The sequence below is a fragment of the Polyergus mexicanus genome, unplaced genomic scaffold (assembly GCF_030449975.1).
Source record: "Polyergus mexicanus isolate NDT 795.1 unplaced genomic scaffold, iyPolMexi1.0 SCAF_5, whole genome shotgun sequence".
Lineage (NCBI taxonomy): Eukaryota > Metazoa > Arthropoda > Insecta > Hymenoptera > Formicidae > Polyergus > Polyergus mexicanus.
In genome coordinates this window covers 2,132,777-2,160,489 of record NW_027223325.1, presented here as the reverse complement: position 1 = coordinate 2,160,489, position 27,713 = coordinate 2,132,777, and the positions used below count along the sequence as shown (strand labels likewise).

At 35.5% G+C, this 27,713-nt stretch overlaps 1 protein-coding gene across 8 annotated transcripts in view; it reads left to right on the top strand.

The window, feature by feature from the left end:
• Positions 1–27,713, top strand: part of LOC138933517 (TWiK family of potassium channels protein 7) — a 237,094-nt gene that overhangs the window by 81,641 nt on the left and 127,740 nt on the right. For 6 of the 8 annotated variants that reach the window (XM_070296272.1, XM_070296270.1, XM_070296268.1 and 3 more), the window contains one exon: positions 25,628–25,664. The exons of 1 other annotated variant lie outside the window; for it this stretch is intronic. The gene's annotated coding sequence lies outside the window, so the exon portion shown is untranslated. Of the gene's footprint in view, positions 1–25,627; positions 25,675–27,713 lie in introns of all 8 variants that reach the window. One more of the 8 variants, XM_070296269.1, reaches the window with a different exon arrangement.

The window sequence follows — 27,713 nt, the reverse complement described above, 5'->3', positions numbered from 1 at the left end:
GACGACGCGTGTTTGCATATAATTGCTTTTTAAATAGTCAGGTCGATTTTCTCTCATCGTATTGTAAATTTGTTGCCATCGCGTAACATCCACAATCGATTTCGTTATTACCGTTGCAAAATTTAAATCGCCAGCATGATGTTTCGCACGCTGTCAGTAATATTTTTTAATATTGCTCTTTTTCCCCGAATATTCGACATTTGATAATCCACTGCTTTGTGTTCAGGAATTAGTTCACATTTCGTCACAGCGGATACAGGCGATCATTCGGCAATAGAGTGAAAAATATTCACTCACATCGAAGATGCGCGTTACATTTACAATCGTACGAAATCACCGAGCAATTGCAGCGAAATTGAATTAATTTCATTTTGATATGTAGCGCGCGAATGACACGCTACTTTAATTCAATTGAACGAATAAAACCATTTTAATACTATAACGTACACTGGTTGCTGAAATTAGGCTACACAATATTTTCTACATATATCACATTTCAATATTATAGGCAGACGTAGCAGAAATGATAATGGCATGTGGTCGGGGAATGAAATTACCATTATATCATCGATTAAAAAACGGAACTGGGCTATGGGTTAAAAATCTCGAAATTATAAGCGGCTCCACACCGTGCTCGAAGTGAAAAACTGGCGCGATTCAACGCGGCGTGAAATTAAGTGGTTTCGCGGAGATTAATACCGGCCGATTACAGCTAAAAATACGTTCTCCACGAGCAACGGCCGACATGATCGTTCACCGCGTAATTATATTCTTTTTTTTTTTTTTTTTATGCAAATGTGTGCACGACTCTCTTGCGTGCGGATATCGCTGGACTCTGCGATCGCGTGCGAATTTCTTTGTGTACGACGACGTATCGTCCACCATTATTAGCGGCGCGGCTTATCAGGAAACATATGATTGCATAACGATTCTAGAGTGGCTCTTTCGAGTGGCTTATTGTGCATCGTGTATACTTTCGTATGTGGTTGATAACGGTCTGACGATCGATCACTACGGTAATGTTCTCGCGTATAGCCACGTAATATGTTTCGTATGTTTTTTTTTTGTTTCCCTTTCTTCTTCCTCGCACGATGACTAATTGCGGTTAGGCTTGTAAAAAAGAGGGAGTTGCAACCCCCAGACGGGGTGATACCCGGTCCGAGTGTATCCGGCCGATGTATTATTCAACAGTTGCCTTTTTTCATCCGCCAAGAAAGTAATGCCTATCGTAAAGTTGACTGATTGGGGAACAAGAAGAACGAAACGCGAACCGCGAATACGCCGATAAAAAGCTCGGGTAACGTAGAAAAGAAAGAATAATGCATTCGCATATCCCGGCTTTATGCATTGCGTAGGCGCGGTTGTAATGCAACAGTCTGACACCGCATCTTTTTTTTTAATGCCCTACAGCATGCTCCGCTATTAGTATATATGGTACCTTTCCGCACGTTTTAATTTTTCTCTCTTACCGTTTTACTTTTTATCTTACCGTTTCTCACGTATAATTTTTGATATATCATATGCATAATCTTTGCGGAAAAACAATGTTCTTTTTTAAAAAGAAGAAAATTACTGCTATAATATATTACATATATAAACTGTATTCAATACAAAATTATTTCCTTTAAATTAATAGCGGAGTACTTTTTTAATAAAAAGTAGTTAATTTGATACGTTGAACAATATATATATGAAAAAAATTATATTAAAAATTAATATATTAAATTATTTTTAAAAAGCTATCTCGCGTGAAAATAGTTTTGTCTCGATAAAAACAAATGATTGAAAAGAAATAATCGATGATGGGTCCGACAGCAATCGCAGAATAAATCTTTTGTGTTAATTACGTCGCGGAAATTTTACTTTATTTAATATTTGCGTCAAATTGTCAGTGTGATTTGAATGTATTTCAACGATCGGTGTGAAAATGGCGAGAAAGGACACGAAAATTGTAAAAAGAAAGAGAAAACCAATAAGACCCATGAAAATCGCTGCTCTAGTTGTCTCTGCTATACAGGATCTTTGCGAAACCAAAGGCTCTACATCTAAAAAAATCGCGGGATATATTAGTTATGCTTCGAGCATACCTGAAGAACGCGTTAAACGACAAGTGAGAATTATTTTTGATAAAAATTTTTTAATATTTGTCATTCTTTCAAATTTGTAATTATTAAATTTTTTTGAGCGTAACAATAGAACATGTATCATGTATGTATTACATGTAGCTTACAAATATAACATTTGTGATTTTGATTAATTATTATAAATACTATAACAATTACATTATTCACGCAATGTTGTCGTACCAAATAAAAAACAATAGCGTTGATCAAAATCAACGATAGAAATTTCTTTTGCACTTTTTCTATTTTCGCATATCAATCACTGTCACAAACATGCGTATGTAAAGTGCGTACGAGTGTCAAGTTCATGTCAATTCCGCAAATTGTTTTGAATAACGATATTTTAACGGAAGAGATTCAGAAATTTGTTGCAATCGCTTTCTTCGAGGTAAAGAAAGAGAGTATTATACAATCGCATTTATGTATTAAATAATTATACTTGATAGTTTATTTCGTGCGCGCGCACTGCGTTTTCACATAGATTTATTTCACGGGCTTAAGTTGATCATTATCGCGGTATCTCAGGTGAAGACGGCTTTGAAACGAGGTATCAAGTACGGCATTTTACGAAGATACCGCGGTCACTATTTTCTTCCAACTGGCGATGAATTGGATCGCGCGAATCGTATCGCCATGCGTTTCGCAAGATTGCCGACGCCGCTGCTCGCCAAATCAAGAACCAATTGCGCTCGTAAGATAAAGGACCACAAGGGATCCCGAGGAATTGGTAATAGAGTGCGAAAGAGCAAAAAAGTTGAGAAGAGCCGCATCCTCTCTATCTCGGCTAGTCCGAGTTTGACGGGTAAAATTGCTGGCGATGGCGTGTCCGTGACGGAGAAAATTATTTAGCGGAATCTGTACAATTCCAGAAAGAGACTTCCTCGCGATATGTCATTTAAGCGTGTCCTGTTCTTTGTGTGCACTTGTAACGCGTGCTCGTCCGCGAATGATCGTCATTAATTTTCCATTAAATAGAATGCAAAATTGATTTATTGGAATATATTGTCTGTATTCGTCTGTAAATACGGTGTGAGTCGATTTGAGATGATGTACCATATTGCTTTGTATAGCAAAGTATTACTGAATAATAAAAAATATATTTTATTTAAAGAATATCTTTCTACGTGCTGTGAATCATGAATTATTAACATCCGAATGCTTTATGTTTCTCAGAGTTATTTTATATTGCCGAGATTTTAATATCTATCGAATAAAGGATAATTTTAAAGACAACGGCGAGAGATGAATCAATCCTTCTCTATTACGATATATCATCCTACCCGTGTCTCGATCCGGTGTCCCATCGCTTCCGCTCGTCCGCGTTGTGGCAGAATTAAGTGAAATGAGGAACGAGGTTTTTTCGTAAATTGCACCGAAGGCGGGACGACCATTTATAAAAGTTAGGAGCTTCTTATCCCCCCCCCCCTCCGGACCGATAAACTTAATAGCTTTAGAAATTTACGGGGTTTGGCATGCTGAGGAGAAAATTTTGTTGAGCGCCTCTGTTTTCTTACGATCGATCCGTCCGCTACTTCTTCCTTGTTTTATTGGGTACATTCGCGCCATTACGCTCGCGAAATAATTTTGTTCTTGCTTCGCCGTCTTGCATCTCTCTCTCTCTCTCTCTCCTTCTCTCCTCCTCTATGTATACACATCTTGCAATGAAATATCTTCGATGGAACATATTTACGGCGCCATGATGGCGAACTTAACGACAGATTGTGTAAGTTACATTCTCTGTGACTAGGTGAGAAGACGCAATATGAGTTCTAAAAGACACGAATGAAACTCGTCGATGATATAAAGTAGCAGTAACGTAGTTCACGTATCGTATTGAATAGAAAATCTGATAATTACGATCGATATATTCGCACGTCATAGTACGTTTCGTACGCTACGACTACCCGATAATACCCGGATTAATTTGATGCCGGGATTGAATAGCTGTGTAGTTAATTAAATTTATATAGAAGATAATGAAATATATCGTTTCTTCGAGAAATTTTCTCGGATATTTGCGTATCGTCTTATTAATTGGGCTTTGGATGCATATGTTAAAACGGATATTAAAAACAGACCTCATTAGATATCTAGAATAATATGAATGCTGTTAAGTTTGCAAGGATGTAACGTGCATTGTAAGAGTCCGAAATCAGTATATATAAATAAGAGACAAAATAGTTTTTCTTAGCTTTGGTCTTTTTGTCATCTAATTTTCTTTGCTCGCAGATATTCGTTTATGTCAAATCTTTTTTTCGCGGACTGCGCGTTAGTTATATTGGTGATCCGTTTGGAATTTTGGAAGCAAACAGGAGTACAGTTGGTGTTTCATGAATTTGTTTCGAGACGACTGGTTTGGAATTCCGTCGGGATCCGATTAAATTCCGTGAGAGAAATGGTTTTAGTCTCGACGGCCTATAATCTCGAAAGCATGGTCGGGATATGAACAACGGGTATCCTGGGACAATTCGAATCCGTTTAAATGATAATTTGAAAAGCTAGTTGGCACCTAAAGCTCTCGCTATATTGGTGGTGACCATGTAACAGCCAAACTGAATAGGCAATATCGACCACACTGAGAATCGCGTGTATAACTCTTTACTGACTAGTTTGCATGTATGTAGTAAACTAGTTTGTTTAGCATAAAAATATTCTGAGGATATATATATATATATATATATATATATTTATGATGAATTATATGATTAATTAAAATAAATGCGAAAAGAGAAAAAATCTTTTAAAATTGTGCACGCATAAACCGAAACTATGTATGTTAGGTCATTTACGTAATCCATTTTAGATTAATAGCATTTTTCCGCTACGCAACGTTCGGGCTGTATAAAACACTTTTTCGTAAAAAAAATATTTCAAGCGAATTAAAGTATACGTACATTTTTGTCATAAAAATCACTATAATAAATTTAATTTAATAATAATTTCGCAATTTCGTTGATTAAGACTAGTTAGAAATGCTAAAAAGTGGAACTATATTGATACTTCTATTAACAACTGTTTCTTTCTCTGCAGTTCGATAGAAGGCACGAAGCGATTCTCAAATTTCGCTTACGCGGCATGAAATGCATAGCGATTGCGGAAATCTAGTTGAGAGATTGAGATTTTCCTGAGAGTGTGTGCGTGTCAGCGTGAAAAGCGATAGGATTTCGCTGGACACACTATAATTGTAAGTTGCGCGATTCCGTCGTATTAAGGAGTCTGAGTGAACGCTGTTAGTGCAAATTTCGCCGAGCTTCGTGGTTTCGCAATTGCAATTGCGTGGCTCGCACTAGGCAATACAATTCCGACTGACCCCTTACGCTTTTGCTACGTGCGAGAAAGGAAGAGAGAGAGAGAGAGAGAGAGAGAGAGAGAATGATGTCGTTCTTCCGCATCTAGGAGATCGGAGAATGAGATGATTGCGGCGGTAAAGATATCTTGAAAGTGGCGGTTTATACCGACGGTTTATACTGGCGATTGCTTGGATTAATCGTTTTCCTCAGTTGCATGTATATCTTAGGATTTCTTATTGTTCTAGGAAATACAAATTAAGTTTTCTTATAACATTACAGAATAAAGCGCGATCTTTCCGCTTAGAGCCACGTATGTTTTATGATTTTTTAAATAATCTTTTTAATTCCGGTATATTATTTTACCACTGTCAGTATTTAGTTATTTAACGTTACGTATCAAATTCTCTCTAGAATATTTTTGCAAGGAAGTGACACAATTTAATCAGATTAATCAAGAAAGAGAATAAATATATATTTGGAGAGTATGTGCAGAGTAGTTTATGCAATGCTTTCATGAACTAAAGTATATTTTAATGGTATAAAGAATTTTTGTGATATTAATGGGATTTTGTAAATCTCCAACGTCATTGCAACGTATATTACAAAGCGATATAAATTTCGCCAGGTAATATAATCATAATAATTTCTGCAGGAACTGCATGCATTTATCTCATTCTCATAGAGTCCGTAAAAGTTGACGCGATAGAAGCGAATGGCATCGAAGCGAACCTTTTTGCGTCGACAATAGTTTAAATTCAATTGTGCTTCGCTCGGCATGTTTACGTGATGGTCATCCGTAAGCGGTGGAGTGTTTGCATTAGTCATTGCATACGAACGAGATCCGTCCAATAGATCCCACGCGCGGCTTATGTATCCAGACTGAAATTATCTGCCGCGTTTGATTAGAGAGACTGTACTTTTTTGCTGTACATTGGCAAATTTTATTGAATGTATAATTAATCGATGGTTTGTAAAATCTGTTAGAGCAATGTTTGTATCGTTGAATGATTTTCTATTCACGCTTTTCTTTTTTTTGTGTAAGCTGAATGAATGAAATTTATTTATAGATTTGTTAATTTATATATTATAATTTATTGCTACAGTGACATATATACATATAGAGATATTAATTTATATAATAATTTTATATAATAATTTTAATAAAAGGATATTATACGTATAATGTGGCTTTTATAAAATTATTATGTAATTGTGACATCAGCAATTACGTTACTTGGCCCAAACAATGCAATGCTGACCATCCGGAATCCTGTTGCATGCACAGACGCCGAAGACAATGGTCTAACACATTCAGATCTCGGAGATGTTTGTAAAATAATATAGGATATTAGAGCAACAAAACATATTCAAAACTGCGTGCATGTATTTCAATGCGTCATTATATTCGTATTAAGATTCAAAATTATAGTTTTGATATAATTTGATTTAATTTCCTGGTTTTTCTTTGGCAAATAATATTTAGATTTTTGTTAGAAAAAGAATTGGAATTTATATTAACCATGTTGTTTACAAACAATTTTATAAATTGGGGAAACGCTTAATTCGCAAATTATCGCGAGATTAGATTTTATAAGCAGCTATGACGACGCGTAATCGACGATAGCTCGTTGCTCACAAATTTCGCCTCAAGTCACAGGAGGTATTAGTTCGAGTTATGGAGCTGACGTCTTCTTCGAAGTTGCAATTGCACGACAGAAGCAACGTAATAACTCCTATTGCACATGGGACACGGTTGCCTTGTACTGTTGCGCAAAGTAGAATATAGGGAGACTTATTCTTTTGATTAGAGATGAATCAGTATCTCCGTAACTATGGCTGTAATTATCCCAATTAATTATGCGCGGTTTATCCACGGTATACTCAGTGTCTAGTTACCCATTACATTGCAGAACGCATTAATGGTTTTAATGATTTATATCATTTATCAAAGGATATACGTACAATTATTTCAAATTGATAACTTTAAAATACATTACTTCGTAAATTAATTATTGCAATATTATTGTACGCTATAAAAGGAATTTAACATAATCAGATTACGAGCATAATGCAAATCGCATATAATGCGTTCCTCTATTTAATTTCACGTCTACGAATAATAGAAGCGCTCAGGCTTAAAGGGCATGGAAATACTGTCGTTTGACCATTACGGTATGCGTGGTCTTGGAAGCGGCTCGTTGCATCCGCAATCGCGCGTATTAATCGATTCCCTCGGGAATACATCAAGCAGAAGACGGTTGGAGACCAAAGGGTCGCTATGCACCTCATGTGCGAAACGAGCCTTTGGGAGCAGTAAGTCGGCCAAACGGAATGCACGACGTTTCCACGATCCATGATGCCTTTTGTGGGGGCTACCTAGCGTCAATGGTAAAATCATCTATATGCATATATATACAATATATGTATATTCAAATATATACCGGCGGTAAATACGTAAGGCTACTTTCTTTTGAATCGTCGCCACATAATATGCGTTACGAATGCCTGAAGGCATTTCTGTATACAATATAATGTTTGCATTGAGTTGAATGAAAATCGGTATGATATTGATGATAATACTTTTTACGGTATTCTCGCGAGATAGGACTTTGATGTAAAAATATTTCATATCAATTGTATTGCCAGAATCTCTCTAACAATAGAATTAGCTTACAGGGGAACATTGAACAGATTTATTATTTATCTAGCATTATCGATACTCTTTTACGCGATTATATATCGCTGTATATATTAGCGGCAAGCATCTCGATTAAGTATGAAATGTAATGCGCTAATATGGAACAAATACGACGCGAAGAGCAAACGAAAACGGTGATAACAATGAAGCGTACGGCTCGTTCTCGCGATGAGAAACGTGCAAAGGGGATCGTAAAGTGAAGCGAGTAAACAGTAAAACAAGACGTGCAAATATTCCGGAATATTTCAGCCTTAATTCCCCATCGGCGTAACTTTAGAGTACAATTAATGCAGACTTCAATCGTCGCTACATTCAATTTACAATATTTGGGTAATACATACCTCCTCGGTTCGTTAATGCAAATTACTTGCGCGATTAGGATGCACTATACGCGCCAAGCATAATATAATCATTTCGTTTTGAGCACAAAGGGAATGGGCATGCATCATAGAGGCGAAGGTCCCATATATAATTTCCTCGTACGTTGTTACGCAGATATCGTGTAAACTCTCGAGGTTTGCGATGGCAAGTGATCACATCACGATCCATACGTAATTATTCAATTTATGAGATCAATTTTGCAACAACTGAAGGAGGTGACGTTTGTATTGCTCGCGAGCGTGCACTTTAAAGAAATCAATACGAGGTAGTTGTTACAGTACCGGGATTGTGCAAGCTATACGATTGCCATTAAGTGGATAGAGTACGCAATCTACGGCCCAATATTTTCTCTCAATCTCTACGTGCAAACAAGATAATCGTGACGAGCGTCAATAAAGAATGCATCGCTTCGCTATTACGTATATTGCCTCTTAGCCGAGCGCGGGTAACTCGTGTTATTCTCGCAAACTATAGCTTAGTCTATCAAGTCTTTGCCACTTACAGTCTTATATAGCTAGTTTCTGCAGCGACAGAATCATTACTTGGAAAATGTTTTTTTATTGAACGAACTCTGTTTCATAGTTCGTAATATTATTATTATAATTACTAAAACTTTTTACAGTTTTTATTATGATTGTATTTATCGTTATGATGAGAGTACACACTTAATGCAAAAGCAGTAGCAGACGCAATTCAATCTTATTTATGATGCAGCTCAAGGAGTTTCGTTCACATAAATATTTGAACGATCTGACAGTTTTACGGACGGGCGAAAAGCTCCATCGAATTCAAGCTCCATGGATAAGCGTTATACATTTTATAAGATACCGTCGTTTTAAGGATATATATATTTACTCTTTCGTAAATGAGAGAGTTTGTTTGATCGTTTTATTTATACGTTTCATTATTATCATTCGTTTTATAGATAATCGCGATATGGTTAAAATTAATTATTTTTATTTTCTCAGTTAGAATTTCTATTGCAGTTATGTCTTGGGATTTCAATATACATATTTTTTATATAATTATTACTATACATTGTCCGTATTTCGGATGTATTACTCTCGATATCTCTTGTTTCCTTCTTCCTTTCCGCGACGCGACGCGACTGAAATTAAAGCATTCCGGAATAATGAAGTTAAGGGTTGCGGCACATTTCCGCATTTCCCCTTTAGTTTGCCGGGAGGAAACTCGCCAGAGGACAAAGACAGTGTCGCGGCGAAACGGAGAAAAATAAAGCCGGAGGTAGGAAAGAGGTATACGAGCAGGCACGTCCTTTCGACCCGAATCACTCCCTCATCTCACCCCGCTGCGCCAACCGCCAATGGCCACGTTCCGCCCTGAACACTGGTTAGCACTGTCGTGCACCCCTTTCTACCCTTCTTGATCCGCGAACAAATACACGCGATCGTGTAGGTGTTCACGTGTGGGCTTCTGCACACATGGGCGCGGATAAAATGGCGTATTCACTAAAAGGGTACGAACACAGAATACGAGCGGGTACAATGCATGCTCGTCGAGGGTGGTATTGCGGGTAAATGGACATGGATTCTGGTCGAAGACGTCCATACGGGAGCGTATACGGGATACAGTACAAATCGGAGCACGTGTTGCCGTTGGAAAAAAAATTGAAATTATTTTATCTCTTCGATATTTCGATAACGAACGAAATAATGTAAATGCAATGATATCTAAATCACATTTTTCTGTCTCCTAGATCTGTGGTGCAAAAATATGTCATCTTGTACTTAAAATGCGACTCATATTTTATAATTTATATAATCGATAATTGTTAAATACGTTTGTGCTAGATTATGTTTTGTCATCTAACGAGAATATAATTCTTGCGATAAATTTGTTCAAATGTATCGCGGATAGTGACGTAATAGAGCATTTAAGAAAGAGGGAGGAAAACAACCTTCGATTACGGCACGTTGTAATATATAGCTCCGCACTCACACACGGGAAAGGCAGTCGCCTCTTAAATTCTCTTAAGCCTGCTGAGTGAAAAAGGGAAGATCGAGGAAGAACTCTCTGATTTGATAATACCCTGTGGATTTCGTGGTGGGCTTGGTACACGATATTTCTTCGTGATTTATTCTGTGATCACGTGCATGGCGAGCAAATGAATTTTTATGAACCATCACCGGTCACTGTTCCTATGAAGATTTAAACGACAGGGAAGCGTCGGTCTTTGTATTCGCGCAAAATTAATGCTAAATATTGCTTCCGACTTTTGGATTTTATCTGTATACCACTTCCGTATACATTGAAAATATCGATCGGTGCTTTCATTCCATCGGTTCGAAGATTCGATTTAAGTTCTCTCCTCTGGACTATCGGAAATCTATTTAATGTAAAATCACGATTAAATAATAACAGCTCCGCGCCATTTAAATACTTTAACGAAAGCTTTTAAAATCTGTGTTTCTTTCTTACACGCGAATCCTTCCCGACAGTTTCATTAAAAATTAATGTTTAAATCTGAAGTTTTGTAAAGAGGAGTGTTAACTATCTCGACTTTTTTTTTATACGCTGTTAAGGGTTCATGAATTTAAGAGTCTCGCAAAGTGCTGATATATATCTACATGCAAGGTTTTATACCGAGTTTGTAAAAATGAAAAAAAAAGTGGCGCGCTATTCGCACGTTGAATGACTTCGTAATTTTGTATATGGTTTAATTTACCGAATATTAATATGTCACTAATAATAGGTGTAACTTGTTTTTCGTAGAGATATACAGCAATGTAATTCAATAATGACATGCAATGCATAGGATATATGATAGTAAAATTGCTTTTCATTTCTTAAATTTTTTTCCAAAGAATAAGTTATATAATATCGTAGTAAAATATAAATGATAAAAGATTAGATAATAAAAATATATCAAAAAGAGAAATGTTAAATAATTGGAAATAATATTAAAATATATATAGATAGAAAAAAGACTTAAATAACAAATAATTGAACAAATAATAGCATTTATATCTCGCACACTATGACTGACAGAAAAATAGCAAACGAAAATAGGAGATGATAAATGTGAAACGGAGCTATCTTTACCTTAAACCGCAATACTTCGTAAAATAGAAATGAAGAAAAAAGTAGAAAAGTAATGCAGCACTGAAAAGTAAAATAAATTCAATGGATGCATTGGTGCTTCGCAAACGTCACACTTTTCATTATATATATATATATTATATATGTGATTCTAAAAGTTAGACATATTTTATTTTTCTACGATTCTTTATGCTTTATCACATTTATCCATAGGCTTTGTAATTTACATATACAATAGGAGAGATCGAAGATAGAAAACATCAATTCTAATATAGTACATTGCATTACAAGAGACAGGACGATAATCTCTCTAGAGCAATTATATATGGTATAGTTAGCGATATAACTTTTTCGAAAACGTGTACGTCGCTTCCAGCGACGAATCGCATTCGTCAGTCGTCTCTTCCATTTTTCGTCCAGCCTTCGTCACCTGGCCTGAAAGCGGTCCTCTTCCTTCGTCGGGATGTAATAACTCTACATTTCCCGGCCCGACGACGTCTCGCCGCGACAAATAAAACACGCCGCTATTCGACCGAACAAATCGACTTTCCGTCCTTGCTCATCTATTAGAGCAAGATCGATGGCCAAATATAGATCGAAGGATCGAAGCTCAAGACTTTTGAAGCAACTAGCAGTTGTTTGCCAGTAATGTGAAACATTGATATTCGCTTGTCCAAGTTTTATTATTTTTTTTTTAATTGTTAGACATTTTATAGATATAAAAATCGATTTTGATTTATACTTTATATATATTACATTGTTTATCATGTTTGTCCTTAATTTAAAGTTTCGAAATTTTAAAATATATCAGAGACAAGGTAGATCTAAAAACAGCTTCTGAGAGAAATATAATCAAAGAGTCTCAAGAACATAATCAAGAAATTGATTATAATATTTTGAAAAGCTTACGTATATGTATACAGAGTATAAGTTGAGGGCACACGATCATCTAATAGAAATACTCTTTTAATCGAATTATTAGTAACACACCATTTTCCAATGAACTGTATGAAAATAATTGGCCACTAATGAATGCGCTCTTAGGATTGCTCTGTTTGACCTATTTTCGCATTTCAATGGCTTTTGAAATATTCGAGTATTCTATTGTATAAAACAAAATTAGAAGACTTAGTACCATGTTATTTATAAGTGGGAGTATTATTGAAAATACAAGTTAATTAATGAATTAATTTCTTACATAATGATGAGAAATGTCGATGTTTTACTGCGATACTTTTAGAGGCTCTATCTCTCTCTCTGCATAATCTCTCATGGATTATTACGAATTCTTTTATTTTACTTGACACGCGAAGGTGTGACGAAGAGAGGCCGACAGATAAGAAAGAAAAATGCTCACGCAGCCGACACGAGCGATTCGCCTCGCGAATTCCGCTATGTCAGGAGAATTCCTGCAGAAGAGCACGATGTCTTACCGGTTTCTCTCTCCGTACGCTCGCGAATATTCCTCGATAAAATATTCTTAACTGGTCGTGCGCGGTCGTATTTGAGCGAAGGGCGGCGCCCGTTGGCAGATACGTCGCTGCGAACCCCCTTCATTCTCCTTTCCTACTGACATAGCGATTCTTATCTCATCGTCCGCCTGATCTCGTGATATCCTGCCAGATACGGGAAAGAGCGGGAGAGATTCAATTATTGCTCTGAGACCCAATCCTTTAAACGCGCTCTCCGGGCCACTTCCGAGATAACTCGTTCCGATATTATTTCCTTTATTCGAGGAGCCATTGTATCCGAGAGATCCATTCTTCATAATCTGTCTTGCATTTTTGGACGTTTTCAAAAAGTGAGAAACGTCGGAACGAAATAACGTAATTATATATTGCAAATGTTGATTAAAAATTTTATGGCGACGTGACGTAGTCGCTGACAGTGCATACAACTTGAAAGAATCTAGTTTCTTGAAGAATTATTACTCTCGTATGAAACTTGGACGAAATTACTGTGCAACATACTCTAAATCATTATGGTGAACTCTGGTTGTTATAGTTATTTAATCGTCTAAAGTCTAAAAGACGGAAGCACCTGCTATGTTCAAGCGCGGAATTTGCTTTAGTTTCCGCAGTTTAGAATGCTAAAGTGCCGAAGTATGTTATAGTAGTTGCACAAGAAGTAATGAAGGATATGGAGAAGGAGAGGATAGAAGGGAACTCACGCATGTGGCATTCGCCAACAGCCTAAATATATGCTGTCTTCGCACCTTATTACTTTCTGCTTCTATCAGATTCCACGGGTTATCCGTCAAAGCACCACTTTATTTATTTACAATCGAATAGATATATATATATTCGTAGCTACTTTAATTAATGATTTTTCGTACAATAATTATACGAATCGAGGCGATCATGCTCGTAAAGTTAAAAGATAAAATATTAGAATATGGGTAAAAAAGAAGTTTCTATCTTTGTTTATCTCAACTATTTTATTTTCTCTTTTCTTATAAGGTAAAATAAATATTCATGGAATTCGTCGATCGCTCTAAATGTTTTAATCCTTTTTCAAATGAAAGTCTTTCTATAAACAATCATTAATCGAACGCCATGTATCCAAAATGCATTAAATTCTCATTTTTACATACGCATTGGAGTGTATTCTCCTGGGTATGTGTAGCGGGGTACGAAGCATACATTCCGGAATTTCCACCCCTCTCCGAATTCCGGCCGCGTCATAGTAATGTAGCATTATCGCGTCGTTGGAAAATCGGCGCGAGCTATTGGAGATGACAAATCTCATAGAGCACGAGAGCGAGCGGGAGTACATTTTGGGTTTCCGTTTATGCAAATTGCCACTTATGGAGCGAAGCGTTTGCGGCCTCTATCGCCGTGAAATAAAGCGTATAACAAGAGAAGGGAGAAGAATTCGCAATATGCAAGAGAAGGGAGAGAGTAGAGAGAGCTTGAATACGTGCAACAGAAAAATCCGGCATTAAAATATATATGTATATATATATATATATATATATATATATATATATATATATATAATACATATGTATATATGTAAGTATATAGGGTGTTTTCACATCATATATTAATAGAATAATTTCTCTCTCTTTCTCTCTCTCTTTTTAAAAATATCAGAATCGATATTTTCTCGATAAACTTCTAAATTGCGCTTGAATTATATTGGAAATTTGACTATAATAATAAATTAATAATTATGATTATGACTTAATTTGTTTACGTGATTTATATATGGCCATATTAGAAATTTATTGTCCTTGAAACACTCTCTCGAATTTCAATTTTCATGAAATTTCTCCAAGAACATTTTGCCACCTGTGAATTATCTCTGGCAGGACACCTTGTACACACAAGGGCGATAAATGTTTTTCCGTACTGGGGAGTATCGTCAACCTGGAAAACATTATACCGCCAATGTTCTCGCATTCATAGCGGTCCTTATCGACCACAGAGTCGTAAATCATGGTTACGTTTAGCCCATTGCGCGGAATAGAACCCCTTACTATGAGAGGGTATAGTGAATCCCTCCTCGAGCAATTACGATCTCGACTATGGCCTCGAGGGTTCAAACGAGGAGGATACAGATATGTTTGAAGGTATGTGATCTACCTGTAGATTATATGTACAACTTCCATGTGTGGTAAACGCAAATTTAATGCGGGTAAAAATATCGCACCCGTTTGTATGCATATAAACGAGCGGTATAAATATTAAAGTTGGTTATTAAAATATAAATCTATAAAAAGACTTGGTATACATATTTATGATGTACTACGCCAAACCTTTTAAAAATGATTTTATAATCTAAAAGAGATTCTCACGCGTTCTTTTTCTGAAATACTCGTAAGTATAAGAGAGTTTTCTACTGGATAAATAGAAATATCATTTTACTAAACATACACATGTTTATACACTTTCACCACTATGCGGAGCTTTTAATATTTAAGCATAAAACATATATAATGTCGAGCACCTCGAGTTCATGCTTTTGCACGAGAGACCTGCCGGCTTGCATTGAATAAAATATTAACTGTCAATTTTTTTTTTTGGGCAGACGCTTGGGACTTTTTTCGTGATGTAAAGACGAGACCGTTTATATGACTCATTCAGACGGCGACCTGTCTCCGTCATGTTACTGCTGTTATTTACAATCTTTCCCGGATATATGGATACATATACGGGTCTTTTGCGCAAATGACAGACGGACGACCGCGCATATCACGTGTGCGTATCCCGTTTGAATTCGCGAGGAGTACACGTTGGATAAAATACCAGAACTCCATTTCGTCTGGAATTGCAATTTTGCGAGATTCACCCCTACGTTTCCTATCTCCCTCCCATCCTTCTCTCTACATTCACCAAGCCCTCTCTCGTCTCTCCGGCTGCCTTTCTACATCGGGGAACGCATGGCGTGCGTTATATCAACGTGAATGCGCGTAGCGGGGAAGGATGTCTGCGGGGCGGGCGGAGATATATGTGGCATTTCTCTCTGGGAAAACAACAGGCAGCTGCGAGCATGACGCGCATCTTCAGTCGGAAAATTCACTCAAAATGTCGTTGCCGATCACGCCGTCGGCAACGCAACGGTGGATCATCGTGTGGCATGCACGGCGCCGACCTCCCTCACGACGATGACAGGTACAAGTGATCCAATTAGAACTTCACCGGCGCGAAGCGCTTGAGCGATTGCCAGTTAACTTATTAGCGAAGTTGTGTCGATTCGGCCAGGTAACGTTTTATTTCTGCGACGATGAGTAATTTGTTGAAATAACGATTGCCCGGACGAGAATTCGTGTTAACGAAATCTTTGTTTGACAACTCTCTGTTTTGTATAAATCGTATTTGACGATCAGTAACAAATCTGTTTGTGTTCATATATACTTGAGTATACTTTGGACGCTGTTTTCTTATAAGAATTTCAAGATATATTTTTTCGCGCATATATAACATAATCGATAGTTTCGTTTAATAAAATTTTATCTAATACACGACTATAATGATTTTAAAACTTAAAATCGTGTGCGTTCTATGAAAGTTATAATTATTAGAAAAAAATTTAATTTTAAAAAATGTCATCCCAGCTATGTCAAGGAACATAAATGGATCTAAAATTTCGTTTAGCAGAGATACAACTATGTTTGTAATGTATGTGTGTATATAGTACGCAATAATATATATACTCTTACGGTAAATCCTACTTTGTTGTGACAGCGGAGAAATAATGTTTCGCTTCTGACCTCTTCCCTTGTTCTTTTGGTGGTCCGCGCTCGTGCATCAAAGTCTGCTCATGGTATGACGCAGTCCTTTCGAGGATTTTCATGTTTCTTCGTGCCCTGTTGAGGAACTCGGCCACGTGGCAATTTCGTTGAGTGGCTTGTACGTCGCGACTTTCGGTTTAGAAGCGTGCGAGCTTTGCGCCCATCCGGTCGCTTCTTTGTTCTCAGATTGCAAAACGAATTTACGGTGGTCGTTACTTTTAACGATTATTAAATGTGGATAATTGCAACTTTCCATTTCCATACGTGGTTCTGTTCTAATAACCACGTAATAATTTTGTACATAACAATTCTCTCGATTTTAATACGATTTATTAATGGATTTACCGGTGGAATATAAATGGGAGATTATTCTTTAAAAGATTATATATATAGACGCACAGACGCGTCAAGGAATTCGCGTTGACCCTAGCTAAAGATAATAATTTAAATGGCAAATTGATAAACTTAATTACAATTAATATCGCGTTGATTTAATTAGTTATTTTATCGAAAAGATAATTTCGCGTAGCGAGCCAAGCGAACGATGCGGGGCAGCGTAATCAGACAGACTTTAAAAAGAAAATATTCAAAGAGGTAATTACACATGGAGTTCCCTGAGCAGTTTTAGATAACAAGCAGAAAGTTTACCCTTTGATGTAGGGAGCAAGGGGTTGGATGGGCTACAAAAGGAAGGAAAGGAACAAAGCTGAGGGCACTATAAGACTTAACCCTTATGTTAAGTTTATGAGGGGCAGCTTGGTGCGAGCTCACAAACTCGGAAATGCTAGAGAAACCGTGGCTGGTAGCGGCTGGTGGGTGGACAGAGGTGAGATCGGGGGTGAGTTAAGCTTGTGTAAGCTGCCTACGAAATTATGAGTGGGATAATGCCGGGAACTTCTTCTAAGGGAATACCGCCGCACACCAAATGTGTTAGCTCACTCATTACTTTTCATTTTTATATGAAGATATGTGCTTTCTTTATTCCTTTCCTTTATTCTGCTACGGATAATTAATTTTTTTTTTATAATTTTTAATTAAAAAAAAATATAATTATTAATGCTGATATATGAAATATTTTGTTCGTGATTCCTTTTTGTTCGATCTCCTTTCGCACTGATATCCGTGATTAAAATTCTCATCATAATTACAAGCTTTAAAAGTTTTTAAAATCGGTCATTAAAATCGGTTAATAATACATGAAAGAGAATATTATTAATTCGCAGAGTGAAACGCTATTATCATTTTAAGATCTCGACAATATTTTCCACAAATTTTGCTATGTGGTGATAATCCTTCAGCATAAAGGAATAAGGTTGGAAGTCTCGTCACCTCGGCTTCGAAATTGCATATGTCTGAGCCAGCTCACACCCTTCTGTTCCCCATATCAATACTTCCATCGTGTTGCAGCACCTTGTGGCGATAGCGCCGTAAATCGCCTTCATTGTTCCGCGGTAACACGTTGCTGCGATCGCGCCAGCGCGTTCATCTACAGATTCAAAATGTCGAACGTATCGGGGATTGCATGAAACTGTATTGGAGCACTTTTCGCGATATAAAATCAGGCTGCGAAGATTGCTTCGCAGGAAACGCCGCTAACCGGCATAACTACGGGCATATATATGCACATCCATCATGGAAAGTATGATGTATTTCATCCAAATGCGCACGGCGAATGTTGCAAGAGAAACAAGCCGGTGTAACGTATTTATGAAACAGTTTTTAAAGCCGTTTGCGAAAATCACGGGAGATTTGCTTTTGAACGCGCATGTTACGTTTTAGAAGAAACTAGAAAGGCATTGAGAAATAATTTGTTTATATAAAAAATTGATTTTATTACATAGTGTAAATATATTGTCTTGAATTTTAAATGATGCTTAGATAATTTTTATTTGTAACGTATAAATTACGTTCGCAAGATTGTTGCAGCATTTACAGATTATTTATTGAACAACAATGATTTAAATATGCATTATAATTTATAACGTAGAAGCGTAAAATTTGATAACAATACTATTATAAATGTAATGTCAAAATAAGCACATTACTGATGAGGTAATCAATGTTTGCGAAAGAGAGGAGGATGATTTATCAATAAAGCATTATTTTGATCGTCCATCCGCGCTCTTATTTCGATTTTGATTGATGCATCGCCCGAGAGATATCGATAATGTTACCAACAATCAGGCCATCGCTTTCACGGGAAGATGGAGGGATTAAGTGACATGGGTAATCGCTAATCAATTACAAGCAGCAATCATCGCGCGATTACCCGTGCTGCTAGATGTGAAATCGTTCTCGTATAAATTACACGACTCTCAGTCGTAAGGGAGGGTAGAAAATCGCTGTCTGCAGTGCCATGTACGTACTCGGGATCCCTGCATGTTCTGATCTAGGCGTTGGTTGATCTCTCTCTTTCTCTCTCCACCCTTTTGGTATCGCTTCGGTTGCTAACAGAACTGGAGAAGATCTAACGGTTAAGCTTCCTCTCGTCCCTTTCCTCTTTTCTATCCCCTTGCCGTACACATTGATGAGACGTCAAGACCAGGTGTTACCCACACCAGTAGCTTTTCATCCCTAATTTCTGCCGACGAGACTCGGGAAGTCTAATACCAGAAGGATTATTGACTTTATTTTTCGAGCTTAGCGCGTAACAAGTGTTGTGCTATACTTTTTACACATTGTTTTTAGTCTTGATGTACAATTTGCATTGACATTAGTTCGTACGGCTTCGGACGATTTTCATTTTGACAGTTTAAACATATGCTGCCGTGTATATTTCTATTCTTATATATTCATTTTGATTGACATATAATAATAATATACAATTATAGTTAATTGCAGATAATTTGAGATATGCTAGAATATTAGAAAGAAGAGAGAGAGAGAGAAAGAGAATTTTATTTTCGCGTCAAGATAAAAGGGCAAAATGATGGCAGCTAAAAGTGAAACCATCTTTGGTAATAGAAAACGCGAATAATGGCCGCTTGATAGCTCTTTTTTACTCGTGCAATCATAGCGATCGATTAACGGCTGCGTGTGTGTTGGTGTCTAGTTGTCGTTTCTAAAAGCGGAACGCCCCATAAATTTGTGTCCGCTGTGTGCTTCGATGGGATATTCAATTTTCTCGTTGATGCATGACCACGCGCTAGTTTCTCCTCTGTCATAATTATCTTTTTACTTTGCGTCTCATTACTTTTGCTTTCTCTTTTGATCAAATAAATTCCATTATTTATAGTGACTTTATAATTAAATCCTAAAATATTTTTAAATACTTATATGTAAGTCAGGATTTATCCTCCCATCCGGTTTATCCATTTATTTAAAGTGGGATGAATTTTATTAAGATATATTTTCGTTTAAAATAATTGCTTTCCAGATCATTTCATTTTTACTAACTGTTTACGTTCGCTTGAATCGATGTCGAAAAAATTCTTTCGTTTGTGTTTGAAACTACGTCTCTTCTTCGACATAAATTGAATTGGTATCGCTATTGCAAGAGTATCTATCTCGGATCAATCGAACAAGTATTGTTTAGATAATATTCTGGTTATCCATTTTTTTTTTATTTTCAGTTTCTGTGTTAGTACGAGGAAAATAATCTAGAATAACATACCGTAATGGACAGCGCGCGATTCTCTGATTAAAGTGCAGGTTGACAGTGATAATTTGTCGGGCGTGACGCGCAAATGACAAATGTTCACATCGATATGAACGCCTGGAGAATATCGTTTAGGGGACAGCAAGAAAGGTTGACGGAATAGAAAAATGATAATGCCGCGCCAGGTTAGAATAGCGGCTCAAAGAATAATGATCAGCAATTTGTCAGTTTACAGCTTACACGAAGATCATCCCTCCCCCCTCCCCTCTCTCTCTCTCTCTCTCTTTCTTTCTGATTACCTTTTTATTCTTATACAAAAATTCACTCTACCGATATGACATTGTGAGAAGAATGTTTCTATCTTAAGAAAAATATAAACAAAACTTAATACATGTAGCTTTACGTGTTTATAGAATGCCCTTTGGCAAAGTATTTTTGTTATATTTGATTTTATAAAAAGGGAATACTGTATGGTCAAATGAAAAAATCTTTAATTTCTTTTTCTCTTTCTTAAGTGATATATATAAATATATATATTAAATATATATTAGACTAGCAATTTAATTATTGACGACAATGCAATTTTTATATATTCTGGATATACGATAAAGATATTATAAAATACAAGTTTTACTTTGATAATGTTGGTCTTGGATATGTGTTTAAATACACAGAGAAAGAGAGAGAGAGAGAGAGAGAGAGAGAGACTTTTATTGTAATATCGGAAAACTCTTAGTATGATAATAATATCGCGTTATACAGTTTTGTTGCGCGTTAAATTTTCTAGTGGTTTGCGATGCCTTCAAAGAAAATCCTGTGACGTCGCGATATCTTCGTCTTTTAAATAAAGTTCTGAATATATTTCACGAATTATGCTTGGACAAATATTATTATCTTTGTTGCAACAAAGGTCCGGTCTTCATTGTGTATCTTCATTTTAACCTTCAGTCGACGCGAGAGTTCTTTCAAAAGATCACGGGCGATTTTCCCTCTGCCTTCTCTAACGGACAAAAAAGCGATTTACATCGTATAAAAGGCCGTCTGATGGAAGTGCGAAGAAGTTAGGATTGAGACTACTAGTGACAGTTGAAATAACTTGGTTTGCCCGGAATAGAAGGAAAGATAGGAAACGTGAAAATGTACGCGGGATATGAATAGAATGTATTGTATATGGCAACAATTACGTGATTGCGAAATGGCAATTGTTTCGCGTCCGGTCACGTTAAAAGCATTTCTCATCGCCCTGTGTATGCGTTTCTCTCTTTTTTTTTTTGCCGAGATGTCGATGAAGTACAATAACGAATGATATATTTTTATTGGCCGCAAGTTCTGGCGCCCGGAATGATCGAAAGTTTCGCAACCAAGTCACGTGCGCGAGGATTTGTGATTTTGATCCTAATGTGCCCTACTCCTCCTGGGTGTAGTAACTTCTGTCTCATACAACTTGTCTTGGTCCTTGGCGCAATACAACGATCCCGCTTCCAGTAACATTGCTAGACATTGGTCATGCATCTATTTCTGCGAAATTTTAGAACTCCTGCAACTTTCTGAGCTGTAATTTGTCTTCCTTCCCTATTACAACTTTTCTGACCTCATTTTTCGAATCGCATTTGGCTGCCGTCGTTTTGTTTTATCGTCCTTAAATCATAAATAATTCCTCATCTTTTTAATATGCTACATTTTTATTCTCTTTTACAGAATACTGTATCGATGTAAATCTGTTTCTTGTTTGTTCATATTTACGATTATCCTCTTCTCTCTCTCATTATATTTTCAATAATCAAGCTTGAAAACAATAATAATAAATATTAAATTGTCTATTTGTCTCTGCTATATTTGTTGTGAATATATAATTATCAATTTATACACGATGATATAATAAATTGTGTATCATTGTATCTGCATGACGTCAATTGTATATAATTGTATATAAATTGTATCTGCATGACGTCAATGTTAAAGATAGTATATCATATATAACAAGAACAGAAAGTTAAATGAATGTAAACAATGCGCTAATTGCGTTTTGCTAATTGCTTTTTTCATCGGAATAAATTATCGGAGTTCGTTCCTTCTATGGGCATTTTTCTTCGTTCCGCGATCGAGTCGAGTACATCAAGAGAAAAATCTGCACAAAATACCTCATCAGTTTCTGAATAAAATTTCTTATCGCACCTCTTTCTTTGAATTAAGTTGAAAAAGTTCTCGATGAGTTCTGCGCCTCAACGGACATGGTAATTTCATACTGAGCGATTCATTAGCGACGCCGTATAACGATTACGTCTTTATTAGTAAAATTCACTCGCTTCGCTGGCGTCAGAGAGAATTTCTCGCATGCGCTCGCTGATCGGAGTCCATTGAAAGTTTAATTTCTGAACGAAATACGCTGCAATAATTTAATGATAGAAGTTTCTTCTATGGAACCTGCGCGCATACATTGAAAGTTGATATGTGAGAGTTCGATTCGTCATTATAACAGATCAAATTGGTTTCATTTGACGTCCATCGTATTTCATTATTTTGTTTCCATCAATTTATAGTTTGAATTCTCGTTATTATGATAAAATTCTCACGTTTTAACGCGAGAATTTTTCCGAGATATTTTCACATTATTTATTATATATATATTACCTATGCACAATCGATTTTCTTAAAATATGTACTATTTGCTCGAAAATAAAATTTTTAGAGAACTTTTATGCAACGATAAAATTGTTCTAATAATAATATTAAATCTTATCTTGCGGTCAGCTGTTTATTGAGGGAGTGCAGTGTTGGCTGAATGTATGTGTTTACACCACTGCTTTGTATGCGTCCGGTTATATTCGCTTCTATACTACTTGAAAGTCTGACATACACAGCCGCGATCTCTTAACTGTGAAAAACGGTTCAAACTTGCATACCTCTTTAAAGTTTCGTGAAAGCAATTGAGAATACCCAGGGAAAACTCTCGAGACATATATGAGAACGTATATAATTTTCGATTCCACGAGCGGGGCGAATTTTCCTTATTGAATTCAGAACATGATGCGCTCGGTGTATAAGTTATCGATACTCGTATTATATATATTCTATACGATTAAAAGACGCATATAAGCGAAATTGGTTATATAAAACAGATTAATTTATTAATAACTAAGCAAAATAAGTAAGAATATATATGTATATTCGAAATTAATGTTTTAAATACAGAAAGTATATTATTTTCTTTTTCTTGAAAAAATTTTCACATTTATATAAAAATTAAAAATGAATATCTATTTACAAGTAAAACAAAAGTTCCGAATATTTAAATAGATTGATGCATTTTAGTAATATTAATATAATACTTTAACAATTTTATGGAGACGAATTAGATCGTGCTTCTCACTTTTCTAGATATATATTTTTAAAACTGAATTTTTTAAATGAAACTCTTGTTAATTTATTACGAACGTGTTTTAAAAATTATATGTAAATGTACATTTGAATTAGCTTTCTACAAAATCGATGTCTTTTTTTTTCTTATCACTTAAAAAGGACATTCGCTTCCTCTTTCACTTCTCTTGTGCTGAATAAGCCAAAAGCGAAATTAAATAATGATTCGTGAAAGCTCACTCAGCTTTTCACGATGGAAAGGTTATAAAATTAACGATGAGCGATGACCCATCTCTTTGTCGTAAGAATAAATAAATTATGCTAAATGAAACAGGTAGAAGATATTCTGAATCTAATATTTTATTTTTAATATCGTATTTTTAAATCGTGTCTATATTTCTTTTGCTTATCGTCTTATCTCTTGATATATCGAGTCTAAAAATTAATGATTTATTTATAGTAATTAGCCATTAATAGTATTATTTTATTTTGTTATTGAAAATGTAAATTCGAGTCAGAATAGAAAATCTCACATTTAAAAAATTTGTCGTACTTTTTTTTTAATGGGAGGAATCATTCAGACAGTTATTTCTTATCGATCAACTTTCATTTTTATCGCTGTCTTATTGTGCTGAATAAGCTGAAAGAAACCACAGTATTAACTATAAGAACATACTTTCCCTTTCGTAATGGCTTTTCCAGCAGGCATTTTATTGAATTATTCTATAATACCGTAGATAGAATACCGTAAAATATTATTTATATGTATGTATTTGTTTTGCATGATTTATAATCAGCGTGACTGTATAAAAAATTAGGTGTAATAACGTTTCATATATAGATGGAAGATACAAAATTTATCAATGCTATTTAATTCATATTTACATATAATAAGAAACAAAGACTTGAAACATTTAATTAAATTAAATTAGTTTTTTAAATCGTTTATAATTAAAACGAAAAGTGCTAAGTCAATTAAAAAAGTTAACAAATAGTTCATAAAAATAACAAATCTTACAAAATTTTCGTGTGCTGTTGCGTTAGTATTATGTTATTCTCGCAATATTTCAATAACAATGTACTGACATTTAATGCATAGAATAAAATTCGTGCACGGCTGCCTCTTGACGCATGACGGTGCAAATAACGCGTTCGACAAAGTGCGAAAATCGATTTTCCAACCTTGCCTGAATGAAAACTTCCGGTCTTTAAAGAGGCTCATTATTTTCCTGCCAGAAACGACCGGTCGTAGAGACCGATCGGCCCTTCCTCTTCACCCTTACCGTTCTGCCGCCGTGCCAGCTAGAGAATGGGATTTGGGATGGAATCGGGGTGGACAAGATTGATAAATTATCGGCTTGAAAAATGCAAAACCGATGCGCGCACACATGTCCGCGCAGTGGTCGTGTTGGTGTGACATATCGCACGAGTAAGCCCTTATACGATGAATTCAGGCGGATGCATGTTCTCCACATAAATTCCGACATGAAGCTACGTCGCCTGTCATACAGGATGCACTGAAAAACTGCGGGACCTGTGCCGAGAGTATGTTCCTCACTTTTACGCTTCGTTGCAACGCATCATAGCTTGACCGCGTAATTAAATTTACGGCCTCAATAGACGGCCAATTATCGGCGTTGAATGATAATGCATTAATTTTTGTCTATAGCCGCTTATTTATATCGCAGAAGCGTTTTGATTCTTCTGGCTGCATTAAAAATATATTATTGTTAAGCAGTTTGTAATAATAAATATTTAGATGAATTATTCAAACTCCGTAATGAGTACATTTATTATTGAGAGAGAGAGAGAGAGAGAGAGAGAGAGAGAGAGGGACCGTAACAATATTCATTAATTAATAATTGAATATTTTTATTGTTTCAGGAGGGACAAATATTATCGCTATATCTGTTCACGGAAGGTACATATGTGTATGTAAATCATTAAAATTAAGACTATGTAATTATTCATAAAAATACATCTTGTATAAGATCATTTTTTTTCCGCTTATATCTTTTATATGTGCATATATATCCTATATATTTATTGATATGACATATACAATATGTATTGGAAAAATTGGAAAGCCTTTTGTTCAATCTTCTGCATGATAGATTTTGCAATAGTATGAAAAAAATCTAATATATTGTATAATAAGTTGCAAAAATATATCATAATATCTTTGAATATTCACAACAAGTCTGGCGTTCGCTGTGAGATTTTCATACCTCGCAAGATTTGCAAAGTACAATTTTTTTGTTCAAAATTTTTTTGAGCAATCCTCCAGAAAAGATATATGAAGCAATATAGGTAATTCAATTTGCCGTATGGCGCTTTTTTCCGTGATTCGAATGTCGCTATAAATTTCCCCTTTTGACAGACTTTGTAATTCGCTTGTGACGCTGTAATGAGATTGGATGCGCGTTTGATCGGCCATGCCATCGATATATTAGAGAGAGAAAGAGAAAAGGAATAAAGGAGAGCTGTTATAGTGGCGTGTAATTATTAATGGGAAATTATGTTTGAGGGGGCTACAAAGAGATATATAAATGCACTTGCAATATTAATACTGCTATTCTGCGCGTATATTCGTATTTATATAATTATGTATTTCTCCGAGGAATTACTTGATTAATTGAATTGAAGTTTTTAATACATTATCTATGCTCTCTCAAGAAGAGAGATTAGCTTGACCATAAATTATATATAAAACTATATACTGGTAATGTAATACGTACAGAATTATGAGATGAATAAACTTTCAAAATTCTCAAATATCAGATTTACAGTCTGTTGGGATAAAGAACGCTTGTTATTCCCTAATTGGATTGTTGTTTCATTTTTCAAGTTGAATATCGATTTAACATATCGATGTTTTGACGTACGCAAATAATGGAAGTGCCGAATATCGAATATTTTTTTCACTTGCCATCGTAAAAGTAATATTGGCACAATACAGAGGGTACGTTGCGTTTAGTCGACGAATTTAATATCGTGGATTTTTATTGTTATTGTAGTAAACAACGAGCCAATGCCCTCGACATACGATGCCGCGTTAGTTTCGATGAGGCATTCATTTAATATTCATTACACTGCAGCGCTGCCTTCATAAATGCTAACCTGACTTAAATCCCTTTTGTACGCGCCATCATCAAGCTAAAACGATATAAAATTAAAATAGGAAAATTTAATTTTAAAAGGATATTAAATTTATTTTTGAAAAGTTAAATTGGTTAAATTTTTTCTCCTTGTTCCATATAATATCTTCTGTAGCGAATTAACGCAATTTTAACATGGCTATATTTTGTTATTTTTAAAATATTTTAATAATTTTTCTAAGCTTGATCTTGATTATCTTTTACGATATATATATATGATTGATGATAATATATGTATATGATATATAACATATTATATATAGACTTTTTACTCTCTTATTTATAAAACATGATTAAAAACATTTCTTTGTTGTAGAATTGCTTAACGTTGTAAATATTTTCTATATAATTTATCATATTTCAAATATATATTCTTTTTTTGTATTTTTACATTTTTTGTAATTTTTTATTTTTTTAAACATTTTTACGTTAAATTTAAAATATGATATTGCTCTTATTAATGCTGAACGTCTACGTTCGTTTCAAAAACAAATTTACGAATCTTTTTCCAAGTGAATTATTTCCTATTTCAAATGGTAACAAGATTATTCAATATTTCACGAAAAAATCGTGACTGAGTAGATTTATCTGTATGCGCATGCACACATTTGGCGTAACAGTCATCGAACACGATCAAAATAGATTTTAACGGATTGTTTCCGATATGATTGTAACATTGTCGCATGATCAATAGTTTGTAACGAATTTGCAGCAACTCGTGGTTGCTAATAAATATACGATTAAATATGCCAAAATATTCTATTGGAAATAAAATTGTCCAATGGAAGTACTCTGCGTTGATACCACTGCTT